Raw genomic sequence first — 16,497 nt, 5'->3', positions numbered from 1 at the left:
TACTGATAATTAGTTAGTAGGCTGATGTAGCAGAGTAAACAGTGTTAGTAGCTGATGTAGCAGAGTAAACAGTGTTAGTAGGTGATGTACCAGAGTAAACAGTGTTAATAGGCTGATGTAGCAGAGGAAACAGTGTTAGTATCTGATGTAGTAGAGTAAGCAGTGTTAGTAGCTGATGTAGCTGAGTAAACAGTGTTAGCAGACTGACATAGCAGAGTTTGCAGCATTAATAGGCTGTTGTAGCAGAGTTAGCATTGTTAGTAGCTGCAGTGGCAGAGTTGTCATGAGTGCTATATATTACCAATGAATCTTGCTGGAGAAATATTGAACATGTCACCTTGTTTCCATACTGTGTGTCCACGATAAGTCAGAATCAGTGCAGACTTCACCATCCACAGCACGGCCTCTGCCTGTGACATTGTGGACATTCGCTGCATCCTCCGCAGGCTTTTCGGCAGGATATATTTGACTCCCACCCACACCCCTCTTTGCTTCCAGACAGGATTTTTACATGGAACCCTTTTGAAAAGACATCCTGCGGGGAAGGAGAATTCGCTGGTATCTATGGAGATTTCCATAGCAACTGAGACCATCACTCTCACTTCCCCGGTAGCGTCACATCACATGACTTTGAGCTATGTGGTTAGTTTAGGCTTCACCCTTCTGGGAGCAATATATATATATATAAAACTTGATTTATGCAGTCCACCAACAAACCACATGGCACACCCTGAAATGCACCTACTAAATTCTGCAAATATACGATATCATGTTGTAACTATATAATAGTGATGATGTTAGACTACACTAGGTTTTGCTAGAGATGGCAAAAATGAATGCTTCCTCTGCAGTGGACCCTAACCCTAAAATTGCTCCCTCTGCAGTGGACCCTACCCCTAACCATAAAAATGCTCCCTCTGCAGTGGACCTTACCCCTAACCCTAAAAATGCTCCCTCTGCAGTGGACCCTATCCCTAACCCTAAAAATGCTCCCTCTGCAGTGGACCCTAACCCTAAAAATGCTCCCTCTGCAGTGGACCTTACCCCTAACCCTAAAAATGCTCCCTCTGCAGTGGACTCTACCCCTAACCCTAAAAATGCTCCCTCTGCAGTGGACCCTATCCCTAACCCTAAAAATGCTCCCTCTGCAGTGGACCCTAACCCTAAAAATGCTCCCTCTGCAGTGGACCTTACCCCTAACCCTTAAAATGCTCCATCTGCAGTGGACCCTACCCCTAACCCTAAAATTTCTCCCTCTGCAGTGGACCCTATCCCTAACCCTAAAAATGTTCCCTCTGCAGTGGACCTTACCCCTAACCCTAAAATTTCTCCCTCTGCAGTGGACCCTATCCCTAACCCTAAAAATGCTCCCTCTGCAGTGGACCCTACCCCTAACCCTAAAAATGCTCCCTCTGCGGTGGACCCTACCCCTAAAAATGCTCCCTCTGCAGTGGACCCTATCCCTAACCCTAAAAATGCTCCCTCTGCAGTGGACCCTAACCCTAAAAATGCTCCCTCTGCAGTGGACCTTACCCCTAACCCTTAAAATGCTCCATCTGCAGTGGACCCTACCCCTAACCCTAAAAATGCTCCCTCTGCAGTGGACCCTACCCCTAACCCTAAAAATGCTCCCTCTGCGGTGGACCCTACCCCTAAAAATGCTCCCTCTGCAGTGGACCCTATCCCTAACCCTAAAAATGCTCCCTCTGCAGTGGACCCTAACCCTAAAAATGCTCCCTCTGCAGTGGACCTTACCCCTAACCCTAAAAATGCTCCCTCTGCAGTGGACCCTATCCCTAACCCTAAAAATGCTCCCTCTGCAGTGGACCCTAACCCTAAAAATGCTCCCTCTGCAGTGGACCTTACCCCTAACCCTTAAAATGCTCCATCTGCAGTGGACCCTACCCCTAACCCTAAAATTTCTCCCTCTGCAGTGGACCCTATCCCTAACCCTAAAAATGTTCCCTATGCAGTGGACCTTACCCCTAACCCTAAAATTTCTCCCTCTGCAGTGGACCCTATCCCTAACCCTAAAAATGCTCCCTCTGCAGTGGACCCTACCCCTAACCCTAAAAATGCTCCCTCTGCGGTGGACCCTACCCCTAAAAATGCTCCCTCTGCAGTGGACCCTACCCCTAGCCCTAAAAATGCTCCCTCTGCAGTGGACCTTACCCCTAACGCTAAAAATGCTCCCTCTGCAGTGGACCCTATCCCTAACCCTAAAAATGCTCCCTCTGCAGTGGACCCTAACCCTAAAAATGCTCCCTCTGCAGTGGACCCTAACCCTAAAAATTCTCCCTCTGCAGTGGACCCTAACCCTAAAAATTCTCCCTCTGCAGTGGACCCTAACCCTAACCCTAAAAATGCTCCCTCTGCCGTGTACCCTACCCGTAACCCTAAAAATGCTCCCTCTGCAGTGGACTCTACCCCTAACCTTAAAAATTCTCTCTCTGCAGTGGACCCTACCCCTAACCCTAAAAATGCTCCCTCTGCAGTGGACCTTACCCCTAACCCTAAAAATGCTCCCTCTGCAGTGGACCCTACCCCTAACCCTAAAAATGCTCCCTCTGCAGTGGACCTTACCCCTAACCCTAAAAATGCTCCCTCTGCAGTGGACCCTATCCCTAACCCTAAAAATGCTCCCTCTGCAGTGGACCCTAACCCTAAAAATGCTCCCTCTGCTGTGGACCCTAACCCTAAAAATTCTCCCTCTGCAGTGGACCTTACCCCTAACCCTAAAAATGCTCCCTCTGCAGTGGATCCTAACCCTAACCCTAAAAATGCTCCCTCTGCAGTGGACCCTAACCCTAAAAATTCTCCCTCTGCAGTGGACCTTACCCCTAACCCTAAAAATGCTCCCTCTGCAGTGGACCCTAACCCTAACCCTAAAAATGCTCCCTCTGCCGTGTACCCTACCCGTAACCCTAAAAATGCTCCCTACCCCTAACCCTAAAAATGCTCCCTCTGCAGTGGACCTTACCCCTAACCCTAAAAATGCTCCCTCTGCAGTGGACCCTATCCCTAACCCTAAAAATGCTTCCTCTGCAGTGGACCCTATCCCTAACCCTATAAATGCTCCCTCTGCAGTGGAACCTAACCCTAACCCTAAAAATGCTCCCTCTGCAGTGGACCCTACCCCTAACCCTAAAAATGCTCCCTCTGCAGTGGACCCTAACCCTAAAAATGCTCCCTCTGCAGTGGACCCTAACCCTAACCCTAAAAATGCTCCCTCTGCAGTGGACTCTAACCCTGTGTCCACATCCTAATCGGTGCCTTCCTCCGCTGAGCCCTTCTCTCAGCCTGCAGCCGGCCCAGACATTTGTCCCCTACATTGATCTTGTCTCTCTTCCATATAAAAACAAATGTCACTAACGTGCAGGAGATAGGAGTCCACTGCACCTGGCTATCCCCCGATATCTACACATCATTGTATATTATGCATACAGCCAGTGGTGTAACTAGAGTCCGATGGGCCCCGGTGCAAGATGTGAAGCCCCGGGGTCTTCCGTGGGCATAACACTACTCAGACAACACAGGGTGCAGGTAAAACAGTGTGGCAAGACTTAATTAAACCACAAAACGGACAATAAACAGATAGAACAGTCCCAGCAAATACCCAAGATGGTGCAACATCACACAGTCTCACCCTTTCGCTGGCCCGCCAGTGATAGAGTAGCTGCGATTTTGGGGCTTCCAGGGTCGACAACCCCCACCAGTGGCACCCCGCTTTTGGCAGGCCCCCAAAGAGAGGAGGTAATAACAACCTTAGGAAACTAGCTGAGAGCAGTGAGGTCTGTGGTCAAGTAACCTGATTGTCCCAACCTGGATTCTTCTCAGGGTTCAGCAATGTTCAATGGAGCCGATCTGTATTCCTCCAGCTGGGGCCGAAGTCCCCTAAGCTGACATGCTGTAGAATGACACCAAATAGAGGCAGAGAGCCCCTTTTTATAGTTCACAAATGTCCTTTCAGCCATCATTCACAGGTCAAGGGTCAAGGATGAAGGTGAAAGGGGCTCATGACTCATTGTTTGAGCATTTAATCAACTTGCATAGTTTGTCCTCCATTGCTCGGCAAATCAACAACTCCCTGGGCTGGTATAAAACGTAATCAGCATATTATCACAGTATTGCTCCATGACCCTATCTTGCAAGATTTGCAGACAATACGTTACAGTACATCTCAACTCAAGTATCAACATTCAGGATTATTCAAACAATAGCCTGTGTTAATCAACCAAAGAAGAACACCAATGCAAAAGTCACCATGAAGATAAAAGCATATAGCTCCCGGCTTACTGAATTTATGTCTGGCATAATTAAGAAAAAAAGGTGTATACAGTATATGCCCATCATCCTGGTATTTATGTGCCTCATCCTGGCCCCATCCTGGTATATATATATGACCTCCATCCTGGTATATTTTAACCTCATCCTGGTATATATATACAGTACAGACCAAAAGTTTGGACACACCTTCTCATTTAAAGATTTTTCTGTATTTTCATGACTATGAAAATTGTACATTCACACTGAAGGCATCAAAACTATGAATTACCACATGTGGAATTATATACTTACCAAAAAAGTGTGAAACAACTGAAAATATGTCTTATATTCTAGGTTCTTCAAAGTAGCCACCTTTTGCTTATACACACACATGGTCAAAATTGTTGGTACCCCTCGTTTAATGAAAGCAAAACCCACAATGGTCACAGAAATAACTTTAATCTGACAAAAGTAATAATGAATTAAAAATCCATGAAAATGAACAAATAAGAGTCAGACATTGCTTTTCTGCTTCCACAGAATTTAAAAAAATGATGAGACCCCTGAAAATAATATTACAAAAGGGACATGATAAATCAAGTTGTGTCCACTAATTAGCATCACAGGTGTCTATAATCTTGTAATCTGTCAGTGGCCTGTATATAGGGCTACAGATACTCACTGTGCCTGTATATAGAGCTACAGCTACTCACTGTGCCTGTATATAGGGCTACAGATACTCACTGTGCTGTATATAGAGCTACAGATACTCACTGTGCTGTATATAGAGCTACAGATACTCACTGTGCTGTATATAGGACTACAGATACTCACTGTGCCTGTATATAGAGCTACAGATACTCACTGTGCCTGTATATAGGGCTACAGATACTCACTGTGCCTGTATATAGGGCTACAGATACTCACTGTGCTGTTTGGTGACATGGTGTGTACCACACTCAACATGGACCAGAGGAAGCAAAGGAAAGAGATGTCTCAGGAGATTAGAAAGAAAATTATAGACAAGCATGGTAAAAGTAAAGGTTATAAACCATCTCCAAGCAGCTTGATGTTCCTGTGACTACAGTTGCACATATTATTCAGAAATGTAAGATCCATGGGACTGTAGCCAACCTCCCTGGACGTGGCCGCAGGAGGAAAACTGATGACAAATCAAAGAGACGGATAATAAGAATGGTAACAGAAGAGCCCAGGATAACTTCTAAACAGATTAAAGGTGAACTTCAAGCTCAAGGAACATCAGTGTCAGATCGCAGCATCCGTCGTTGTTTGATCCAAAGTGGACTTCATGAGAGACGACCAAGGAGAACACCATTGTCGAAAAAAATCATATAAAAGCCAGACTGGAATTTGCCAAACTACATGTTGACAAGTCACAAACCTTCTGGGAGAATGTCCTATGGACAGATGAGACAAAAATGGTAGTTTTTCGCAAGGCATATCAGCTCTATGTTCACAGATGAAAAAATGAAGCATATCAAGAAAAGAACACTGTCCCTACTGTGAAACATGGTGGAGGCTCTGTTATGTTCTGGGGCTGCTTTGCTGCATCTGGCACAGGGTGTCTTGAATCTGTGCAGGGTACAATGAAATCTCAAAACTATCAAGGGATTCTAGAGAGAAATGTGCTGCCCAGTGTCAGAAAGCTTGGTCTAAGTCACAGGTCATGGGTCTTGCAACAGGATAATGACCCAAAACACAGCGCTAAAAACATCTAAGAATGGCAAAGAGGAAAACATTGGACTATTCTGAAGTGGCTTCTATGAGCCCTGACCTAAATCCTATTGAGCATCTTTGGAAAGAGCTGAAACATGCCGTCTGGAAAAGGCAACCTTCAACCACGAGACAACTGGAGCAGTTTGCTCATGAGGAATGGGCCAAAATACCTGTAGAGAGGTGCAGAAGTCTCATTGACAGTTACAGGAATCGTTTGATTGCAGCGATCGCCTCAAAAGATTCAACAAAATATTAAGTTAAGAGGAACCATCATTTCTGTCCGGGCCGATTTCATGAGATTCATTTTATTAAAAATTCTGTGGAAGCAGAAAAGCAATGTCTGACTTTCATTTGTTCATTTTCATGGATTTTTAATTCATTATTACTTTTGTCAGATTCAAGTTATTTCTGTGACCATTGTGGGGTTTTCTTTCATTAAACGAGAGGGACCAACAATTTTGACCACGTGTGTATATGCCCTACATCCTGATATATATGAACCTCATCCTGTTATATATATATATATATATATATATATATACACACTCCATCATGGTATATATGTCCTTCATCCTGACCCCATCCTGGTATATATGTACAGTACAGACCAGAAGCAGCCATCAAAGCAGTCATCAAAGCAAAAGGTGGCTACTTTGCAGAACCTAGAATATAAGACATATTTTCAGTTGTTTCACACTTTTTTGGTAAGTATATAATTCCACATGTGGTAATTCATAGTTTTGATGCCTTCAGTGTGAATGTACAATTTTCATAGTCATGAAAATACAGAAAAATCTTTGAATGAGAAGGTGTGTCCAAACTTTTGGTCTGTACTGTATATATTCCCCATTCTGGACCCATCCTGGAATATATATCCCCATCCTGGTGTATATGTCCCATATCCTGGACCCCATTCTGGTATATATGTCCCCAATCCTGGAATATATATCCCCATCCTGGTGTATATGTCCCTTATCCTGGACCCCATCCTGGTATATATGTCCCCAATCCTGGTATATATGTCCCCCATTCTGGTATATATATATCCCTCATCCTGATTTATATTTCCCCCATCCTGGTATATGTCCCTTATACCAGGCCCCATCCTCGTATATATGTCCCCCGTTCTGCTGCTGTTATTTAATGCATAGAAAAAAATAAACCATTATACTCACCTTCCCTCCGCTCCCCCGCCATGCGGTGTCCTCTTCTGAAGCCAGCGGCTGACTTCAGCTTGCAAGTGACGGGAGCACATAAAGTCACTGCCATGCACCCCGGTCACTTGCACGCTGAAGTCAGTTGCTGGCCTCCTACGAGCAGCTCTCACTTAAATTTTGCTTGGTCTTCCAGACTTTATCTTGACCTCCGCTGTTCCTGGTAACTGCAATTTCTTAATTACATTTCGAACTAAGGAAAGGGCACGTTTAAGACACTTCGCTACCTTCTTATAGCCTTCTCCTGCTTTGTGGCCTCCACCATTTTCAGAGTGCTCTGCAGCTGCTTAGAAGACCCCATGGCTGCTGTTTTTTGGCACAAGAGTAAAGGAGGCTGGGTTCTCATAAAGCTGGAAATTTGCATCACCGGCCTTTCCTAACAATGATAGTGAACAAGCCATAACCCTAACAGGCTAATTAAGATCTGAAACCTCGGTCAAAGTTATCTGAGCACACAAATCTCCCAGCGTGCCCAAACTTTTGCATCGGCTCATTTTTCTTTTTGTAATTTTTAAAATGTAAAAGATGATAATATATATATGTTTTGCCTAAAATACAAAGGAAATGTATCATCTGTAACTTTAGTCTTTCAGAGATCATTTCAACTTCAACTTGCCTAAATGTTCAAATAACAGTGATTTTGACCAGGGGTGCACAAACTTTTACATGTCACTGTAGATAGATAGAGCCAAAACACAAGACCTCCTATTAGAATCACCAGGTGAGGTGGATCCTCTAAACCCAGGGTCCAGGTGGGCACACGGGCCATGGGTGGCTGCACAGCAGATAGGCAGGCCACACGGGACACGGACAGCCAAGCAACAGGAGACCACAGACAGAGTGCGGGAAACCACAGGCTGGTGGAAGACTTCAGGAGAACGCAGGCAGGCGGAGTGCAGGAGACCACAGGCGGAGTGCAGGAGACCACAGGCGGAGTGCAGGAGACCACAGGCGGAGTGCAGGAGACCACAGGCAGAGTGCAGGAGACCACAGGCAGGCAGAGAATGTTAGGAGGCTGCATGCAAGCAAGTGAAGTGCAGGAACAATGTCCTTGAGGTCTTGTCTCCATTTGGGCCACCAATAGAATTGGGAGAGAAGTTCAGTGGTATGTTTAACTCCCTGATGACCGGAGAAGAGAGATGAATAGGCTCAGGATAAGATCTTCTGGTGCAGTGCCTTTGACATCAGAGAACGATGAACTGGAGGAAGAAGAGATGGCAGCAACAATACGTCATGGTCATCTGCTGGTCATCTGTGGATAGGGTTCAGCCCTGCGATAGGTGAGGAAGCATCACATGCTGGAAACAAAGTTGTCTACCCACAATTTTGGAAAGGTGCCAGCAATTTTGTCTTGTCCATTTTGTGTGAAATTATGTCCAATTTACCTTTTTTTCTCAGTTTTTTTGAAATTGTTCCAATACACACAAAGGAAATAAATGTCTATATCAAAACCTGTGTAATTTTAATAATTTTCTGGGACAATTTCAAGGGTGCCAACACTTTTGCCCATGAGTGTATGTAACATGGCACAGGGTGATATTTGTGGGTGAGGTGCTCGTTCTGCACACCTCAGCATGCTACGTGAAGATGGGGGTCCTGGCTGGGTGTGTGGACTTCAGCTGTGATAGCGATACGCCCTGGCAGACCGCATGGTGCTGTTGTAGTCCAGATGTAACAGTGTTCAGTGAGGGAGACCAAAGCTCATAGATAAATGTATTTTTATTGAAGAATAACTTATGAGGAACTATGCACAGCAGATAGTGGCCATTCATCTTCTTGGACATTTCTGTTTTGACACTTTCCCTTCTCTTTCCTGGAGTCACTCTCGCTTTCTACTGTGCTCTTCTGTTTCATCACCGGCCACCACACTATTCTGGGAGCCTTCAGAAAGTCTGTCCAGAAAGAAAGAATCCTATATTTCCACTGTGGTTCCATGCACTTCTCTCCTTAGGGGAGTTTTCAATACAATAGCTGCTCGTTAGTGCTGCTCGTTAGTGCTGCTCGTTAGTGCTGCTCGTTAGTGCTGCTCGTTAGTGTTACGCTTTATTGACGCCTCTGGACTACCATGCAAAGCATTTCCTCTTCCTCTCCCTAATACTTCCTTCTGGATCCCATTATCAGCTGACAGACAGCTCTGTACCATCTTGCTAGGCTTCCTGCTTCAGGACACGGTACTTCTTACTTTCCTCTTTTTTGCTCTAGACCGACTCCAGACACTACTCCCTTTCTTCTCGTTGTCAGTTGTCGCTTCTCTCGTAGGAGCTTGCTACCTTCCTCTGTCCTCTCTCCCTTTTGCTACAAAAGCAGCCACTGCATGCGATTCTGTTACTCAGCCAGACCTCTTCCCTATCTCACATTCTGACCCAAAACTCTCCACTGTCTTCCCACTTGGCCCCTCCCACTTTGGGTTAGTCCCAACTATTAACTCTGTATCTCCCTGTTAGCTACCTAGGACTGGGTAGAGCACAACTATCCACGAACAATGCAAACCGTTAAACATTCCAAACACCATAATGCATTACATCATTTCACATATCTTCATGGGTTGAGTGTCGGCAACACCTCCACTTCTTTACATCTTCAGCTGATGTAGTACCCCCACAGATCTTCTGGCAGGGTCTGCGGTGCACTATCTCCCTTCTTTCCCATGGTCAGCATGTACATTTGCCTTCTTTCCCATGGTCAGCATGTACATTTGCCTTCTTTCCCATGGTCAGCATGTACATTTGCCTTCTTTCCCATGGTCAGCATGTACATTTGCCTTCTTTCCCATGGTCAGCATGTACATTTGCCTTCTTTCCCATGGTCAGCATGTACATTTGCCTTCTTTCCCATGGTCAGCATGTACATTTGCCGCTGCCATGCCTCCTACTGCAGCACTTTGACAAGTGACACATCCCTGAATTCTGGGTTTCAGTCTATCTCATGATGGGTGCAGATTACATAGCAAAAACCTGCTGACAGATTCCCTTTAAACATGACAGTGTTGTCATGTCTTCTACCAACTGATGGTCGGGGATGCCCAGAGTTGGATTTCCTATAATCTGGTATTGATGGCCTATACTAATGCTGGGCTAAGAAACCCCTTTTAAGCTTCTGGATATACATGAAATTAATTAAAAATATTTGCCCTCAATAACAAAAATGCAGCTTTGTCTTGTAATGGGGAGGACATTATTTAATTACAAAGTTGCAGATTTTTTCATGTAGTTGAGGGAGGACTAAGGCTGCGTGCGTGTGTGGAATTTCCGCAGCGGAAACGCATCAAAAACGCATGGTAATCCGCCCCCCATTGTCCCCAATGGCATTCTGCAATGTCAATACACATGCTGCGGATTTTTCCGCAGCGTTTCTGCAGCGCTCATAAATCCGCAGCATGTTCATTAATTTTGCGGTAGCCCAGCGGAAGCGCCGCCATTGACTTGCATTGAGACACATAGAATCCGTGTCTGTACATTTGTACAAGCGGATTATATGCGGTTCAATGTGCGGAGGGTACCCAGTTCTGGAGGAGAGAAGACTCTCATCCAGACCTGGGTACCATTGTACCTGTAAAAAAAGAATAAAATAAATAATAAAGTTTATATTCACCTGTCCGGCGGCCCCTGCAGCGCTTCTCCTTCCAGGACCTGAGATGACGTCGCGGTCATGTGACCGCAGGCTGTCTCGCGATGTGCCGGCAACCCGGAAGAAGCCGGGACGAGCGCTGCAGCACACGCGGCGGCATCGGGGGTGAGTATAGCTTTATTTTTACGGTCACACTATATATGCCGGTTGCTGTTTGCATGGATTTATACAGTGTGACCTAGTTGTCAAGCACTTTCCAAGTGATACTATCGCCTGGAAAGTGCTTGTCAGTCCGCATGCGGAAACACATGCGTTAAACGCATGTGGATCCGCATGTATTCTGCAGGAAAAACGCACGCACAATCTGCATGCACAGTCTGCATGTACAATCCGCATGCGTTTTTTCTGCCAGGGAGATGCAGAAATGCTGCAGAAATTTTCTGCTTCATTTCTGCATCGTGGGCACATAGCCTTATTTTATACTAATTATACTATACTTTATACTAAACTTCCATAATTGTGGTCTAGTATAAAATCAATCCTGAAACACAAAAGTCCAGCAAAACGTTTCTGCCTCACGTCCTATTTTTGAAGACTGTAACATTTCTGTCTGTGAACGATGTTCTCCATCTTTGATTCTCATGGTGAATACCCCCTCCCCTCATTGACTTACATCATTAGACCGTTTGTCAAGATTATCTGCTGCTATTTGCTATAAAAAAAGGAGAAATGACAATACTGCTGCCCCTGAGTTTTATTTAGTTGTCAGAGAAAGAACATATCTTGAAAGGTTTTTTTTTCTTTTTAAAAAGTAGAAAATGTAACTAAATCATATATTTGGATTTTCCATAGGAGTTTGATAATACCAAGCTTCCAGAACAGTCATGTACATTGAATATTGAGAGGGATGAAGAACCAGAGAACCCCAGAAATACAAGGTAAGTCACTATGATTGATCATCACTAACACATATGTCAGGAAGAACACCAATATGTCAGGGAGGAATACTCCACTGCCTCCAATCGTCAGGACAATTACGCAATTGACTGACAAGTGATGGACGAGGCTGCGGCTGTTTTCCCTGCTAGGCCAGTTATTGGGAAACTAACAGTGAGCCTATAGGATATACTCCTTCGATTCCAACACATGGAATATATATACAGTTGAAACCAGAAGTTTATATAAAAAGACACATCTGCATGTTTTTCTCAATATCTGACATGAAATCAGAATAAACCTTTCCCGTTTTAGATCAGTTAGGATTACAATAAGGCATTTTTATTATTTACTGCAAAGTCAAAAAATTACATATACCAAGATTACTATGCCGTTAAACAATTCTGGACTGCCCATATGATGATGTCATGTGTTTGGAAGCTTCTGATAGTTATTTTGGCAACATCTGAGTTAATTAGAGACACACCTGTGGATGTATTTTAATGCACACCTGAAACACACTACTTCTTTGTGTAGCATCATGGGAAAGTCTAAAGAAATCTGCCAAGATATCAGGAAGAGAATTGTGGACTTGCACAAGTCTGGCTCATCCTTGGGTACAATTTCAAGATCCCTGAAGGTGCCTAGTTCATCTGTACAAACAATTATATGCAAGTACAAACAAGATGGGAATTTCCAGCCATCATACCGCTTAGGAAGGAGACGGGTTCTGTGTCCCAGAGATGAACATGCTTTGGTCCGACATGTAATTATCAACCTAAGGACAAAAGCAAAAGACCTTGTGAAGATGATGGCGGAAGCTGGTAAGATTGTGTCAATATCCACAATGAAACAAGTACTGTATCAACATGGGCTGAAAGGCCACTCTTCCAGGAAGAAGCCATTACGCCAAAAGAAACATAAAAAAGCCAGATTAATGTTTGCAAATGCACACAGGAACAAAGACCTTAATTTTTGGAGACATGTCCTGTGGTCTGATGAAACTAAAATTGAACTTTTTGGGTATAATGACCATTGTTACGTTTGGAGGAAAAAAAGAGAAGCTTTGAAGCCTAAGAACACCATCCCAACTGTGAAACACGGGGGTGGCAGCATCATGTTGTGGGGTTGTTTTGCTGCAAGAGGGACTGGTGCACTTCACAAAATAGCTGGAATCATGACAAGAGAAGATTATGTGGCAATGCTGAAGCAACATCTCAAGACATCAGCCGGGAAGTTAACGCTTGGACGGAAATGGGTCTTCCAAATGGACAATGACCCAAAGCATACTGCCAAAATGGGAACAAAGTGGCTTAAGGATAACAAAGTCAATGTTTTGGAGCGGCCATCACAAAGCCCTGATCTCAATCCTATTGAAAATTTATGGGCAAAGCTGAAAAGGCTGCGAGCTCCGAGCAAGGCGACCTACAAACCTGGATCAGTTGCACCAGTTTTGTCAGGAGGAATTGGCCCAAATTCCACCAACTATTGTGAGAAGCTTGTGGAAGGAGATCCCAAACGTGTGACCCAAGTCATTCAGTGTAAGGACAATGGCACCAAATACTAATGAAATGTATGGAAACTTCTGACTTTGCAGTAAGTAATAAAAATACCTTAAAACATTCTCTCTCTCTCATTATTCTGGCATTTAGCAAATATTAAACATTACGGTAATTCTAATTAACCTAAACCGGGAAAGGTTTATTCTGATTTCACGTCAGATATTGAGAAAAACATGGAGATGTGTCTTTTTATATAGTGGATGGAAACTTTTGGTTTCAAGTGTATATACCCCGGTACAGTCACTGTCAACTCCACAGTAATAAAAGGAACTAGCTGCCACAACCAATCGCTCATACAGGCCGAATGGACAACCAACAGGTAACGTATTGCTTTAGGGGTGCGGTTTATAGAGCAAGAGGAATGAAGTTATTACATTTTATATATTTAATCCAAAAAGTAGGCAGTGTTTATAAAAATGTACAAAGATGTTACAAAATGGACAAAACAATACTGTATATACAATTACATAAAATAAAAAGGATAAACAGAAGAAATGTACTAAACCTGATGTCACAGGGTTGGATCTGGCTTTTATGAAAGGGAGCTCTTCATTTTTGGGGGGCAATGGGCAGAACTACAGCAAACTGCATCTCCCAGAACTGACAGATTATAGTTTGCCATTTGCTTTCAATAACATAAGTTACCCCCACATACCTCCCTTCCAGTGACTCACAACAGGGCTGGTCTTCAGGAAACAATGGGATGTGGCTCAGTCTTAGAAAATTAGGAGATTCCCAAATTCTACTATATCTTCACCCCTGGAGGTTTCAGGCAGGAGATATTACTGTCATATTTCCTATCACGTTCTTACCTTTATATGGATAGGAAACGTGGCATGGATATCATCATCCATCTGAGTGATATTTAATCTGAAGATGTTATGGTCACCGCCCAGTGACGTATTACAATGCGTTACTGTCGCCATTTCATCAAGACTCCGAAAACATTACTTTCATATCTATCATATCTATGCCGTTCTTAAAAATCTCAGTATTCATAATAGTTTGAATGGAACAAAGAAGCTCTCATCAGTCTGTTTACAGTTCTGAGACATATGCAGACAAAGGCCATAAATCTGTTACCCTCTGGTGATCAGAGGGATCTGCTGTCCTTCCTTCAGATTCCAACTTTAATTACCTCTTTCCAGGAGAGGGGGAGTTGGTTGGTCTCAGATCAAGAAAAGAGTCATATAAAAGTTAATAGCCAGATTTTTGCTCCATTTAATCCACGCTTCAATATTAACATGAGAACTTAATAGATTTTTACAATTATATTTTAGCAACATACATTAACCCCTTTACAGCCCATGACGAAGTAATATGTGTCAGTGCCCTGGGCTTTAAGAGCCTGACCCGTATTACAGTAGTACGTCATCGCGATCGCGCGCGCACACAGGCTGTGCGGGGCGATCGCCGCTGGGTGTCAGCTGATTGTCACAGCTGACACCCGGTACTATGTGCAGGGAGCGGTCCCGCACCGCTCCCGGCACATTAACCCCCACAATGCTGCGATCGAAGTCGATCGCAGCATTGCGGTGGCTAAGGGGAGGTGATCGGTATACTCACCTCCGCTTCCGGCCTCCAGCGCTGTCTGCCGCGGCTTCCCGGAGGTTGCCATGACGACCCGATGTCGTCATGACAACATCCGGGTCACCAGACAGCAGTAAGATCGTTTGGTCATGCGAATTGCACGACCAAACAATCTTCTCACTGTGCAGCGCTGACAACCTGCATGGCACAGGGATGGTGCTCCATCCCTATGCTATACAGGCGATCAGAATAAAAAAGTGAAAGTCCCATAGTGGGACAAAGTAAAAAAGTAAAAAAACTATCAGAAAGTGAAAAAAATTTTTTTTAAAAAATTGTAAAAATATAAAAAATAATCCACTAAAAATAAAAATATAATGTACCCATCAATAAATATTATTATGAAAAAAAACAACCAAACAATCAAAGTACACATATTTGGTATCGCCGCGTCCGTAACGACCCGACCTATAAAACTGTCCCACTAGTTAACCCCTTCAGTGAACACAGTTTAAAAAAAAAAAACGAAGCAAAAAACAATGCTTTATCATCATACCGCCAAACAAAAAATGGAATAACACGCGATCAAAAAGATGAATATAAATAAAAATGGTACCGCTGAAAACGTCATCTTGTCCCGCAAAAAACAAGCCGCCATACAGCTCCATCAGCAGAAAAATCAAAAAGTTATAGCTCTCAGAATACAGCGATGCAAAAAATATTTTTTTTCTATAAAATAGCTTTTATTGTGGAAAAGCGGCAAAACATAGAAAAATGATATAAATGTGGTACCGCTGTAAACGTACTGACCCGAAGAATAAAGCTGCCTTATCAATTTTACCACACGCGGAACAGAATAAATTAAAAAAAAAAAAAACAATTCCTGAATTGTTGTTTTTTGTTTATTCTGCCTCCCAAAAGCTGGAATTGAAAGCGATAAAAAAATGTCAAGTGCCTGAAAATGGCACCAATGAAAACGTCAACTCGTCCCGCAAAAAACAAGCCATCACATGATTCTGTCTGCCAAAATATGGAAAAATTATAGCTCTCAAAATATGGCGATGCAAAAACTAGATTTTACAAAATCTGTGTCTTTTAGTGTGTGACAGCTGTCAATCATAAAAACCCCATATGATTCTGGTATCACTGCAATCACACCGACCCGAAGAATAAGGACGTCTAATCACTTATACCGCATGAGGAACGGCGTAAAAAATAAACGCTGGGGTTCGGGTTAGGGTTGTTCTAATGTTAGGGTTGGGGTCAGGGTTAGGGTTGGGGTTTTTTTTTTTTTCAAAAGTAAAAAAAAAAAAAAAAGATGATGATATGGCGACTAGTGTTGAGCGCAAGTGCTCGCTACTTCAGTTTGCATCGGGTGCTCGGGTATGCATTGAGTATCGCGGGTGCTCGAGTCTCCGCCCCATATGCTTCGCGGCCAAAAAAACCTCGCGGGGATTGCCTGCCAAGCACGAGCGATCCCCGCATGTTTTTTTTTGGGTGTCTAATAACCGTGAAACATGCGGGCGGGGGTTCATTTTTTCGTGTTACCCCTGCGAAAATATAAAAAATTGGGTCTAAAGTAACATTTTTGTGAAAAAAGTTAAATGTTTATTTTTTTCTTCCACATTCTAAAAATTCCTGTGAAGCACCTGAAGGGTTAATAAAGTTCTTGAATGTGGTTTTGAGCA

At 43.6% G+C, this 16,497-nt stretch overlaps 1 protein-coding gene across 3 annotated transcripts in view; it reads left to right on the top strand.

Annotated features, from left to right (window-relative positions):
* The window catches only part of LRRC4B (leucine rich repeat containing 4B), a 443,022-nt gene that overhangs the window by 382,090 nt on the left and 44,435 nt on the right, over window positions 1-16,497 (top strand). For 2 of the 3 annotated variants that reach the window (XM_073656020.1, XM_073656019.1), the window contains one exon: window positions 11,637-11,722. The gene's annotated coding sequence lies outside the window, so the exon portion shown is untranslated. Of the gene's footprint in view, window positions 1-9,327; window positions 9,389-11,636; window positions 11,723-16,497 lie in introns of those variants that run through there. The other variant, XM_073656021.1, reaches the window with a different exon arrangement.

This window comes from Phyllobates terribilis, unplaced genomic scaffold, assembly GCF_046119375.1.
Source record: "Phyllobates terribilis strain yellow unplaced genomic scaffold, ASM4611937v1 Scaffold_12__6_contigs__length_324123572, whole genome shotgun sequence".
NCBI lineage: Eukaryota > Metazoa > Chordata > Amphibia > Anura > Dendrobatidae > Phyllobates > Phyllobates terribilis.
The sequence above is the reverse complement of the archived record's forward strand: the minus strand, read 5'-3'. Positions and strand labels throughout refer to the sequence as shown.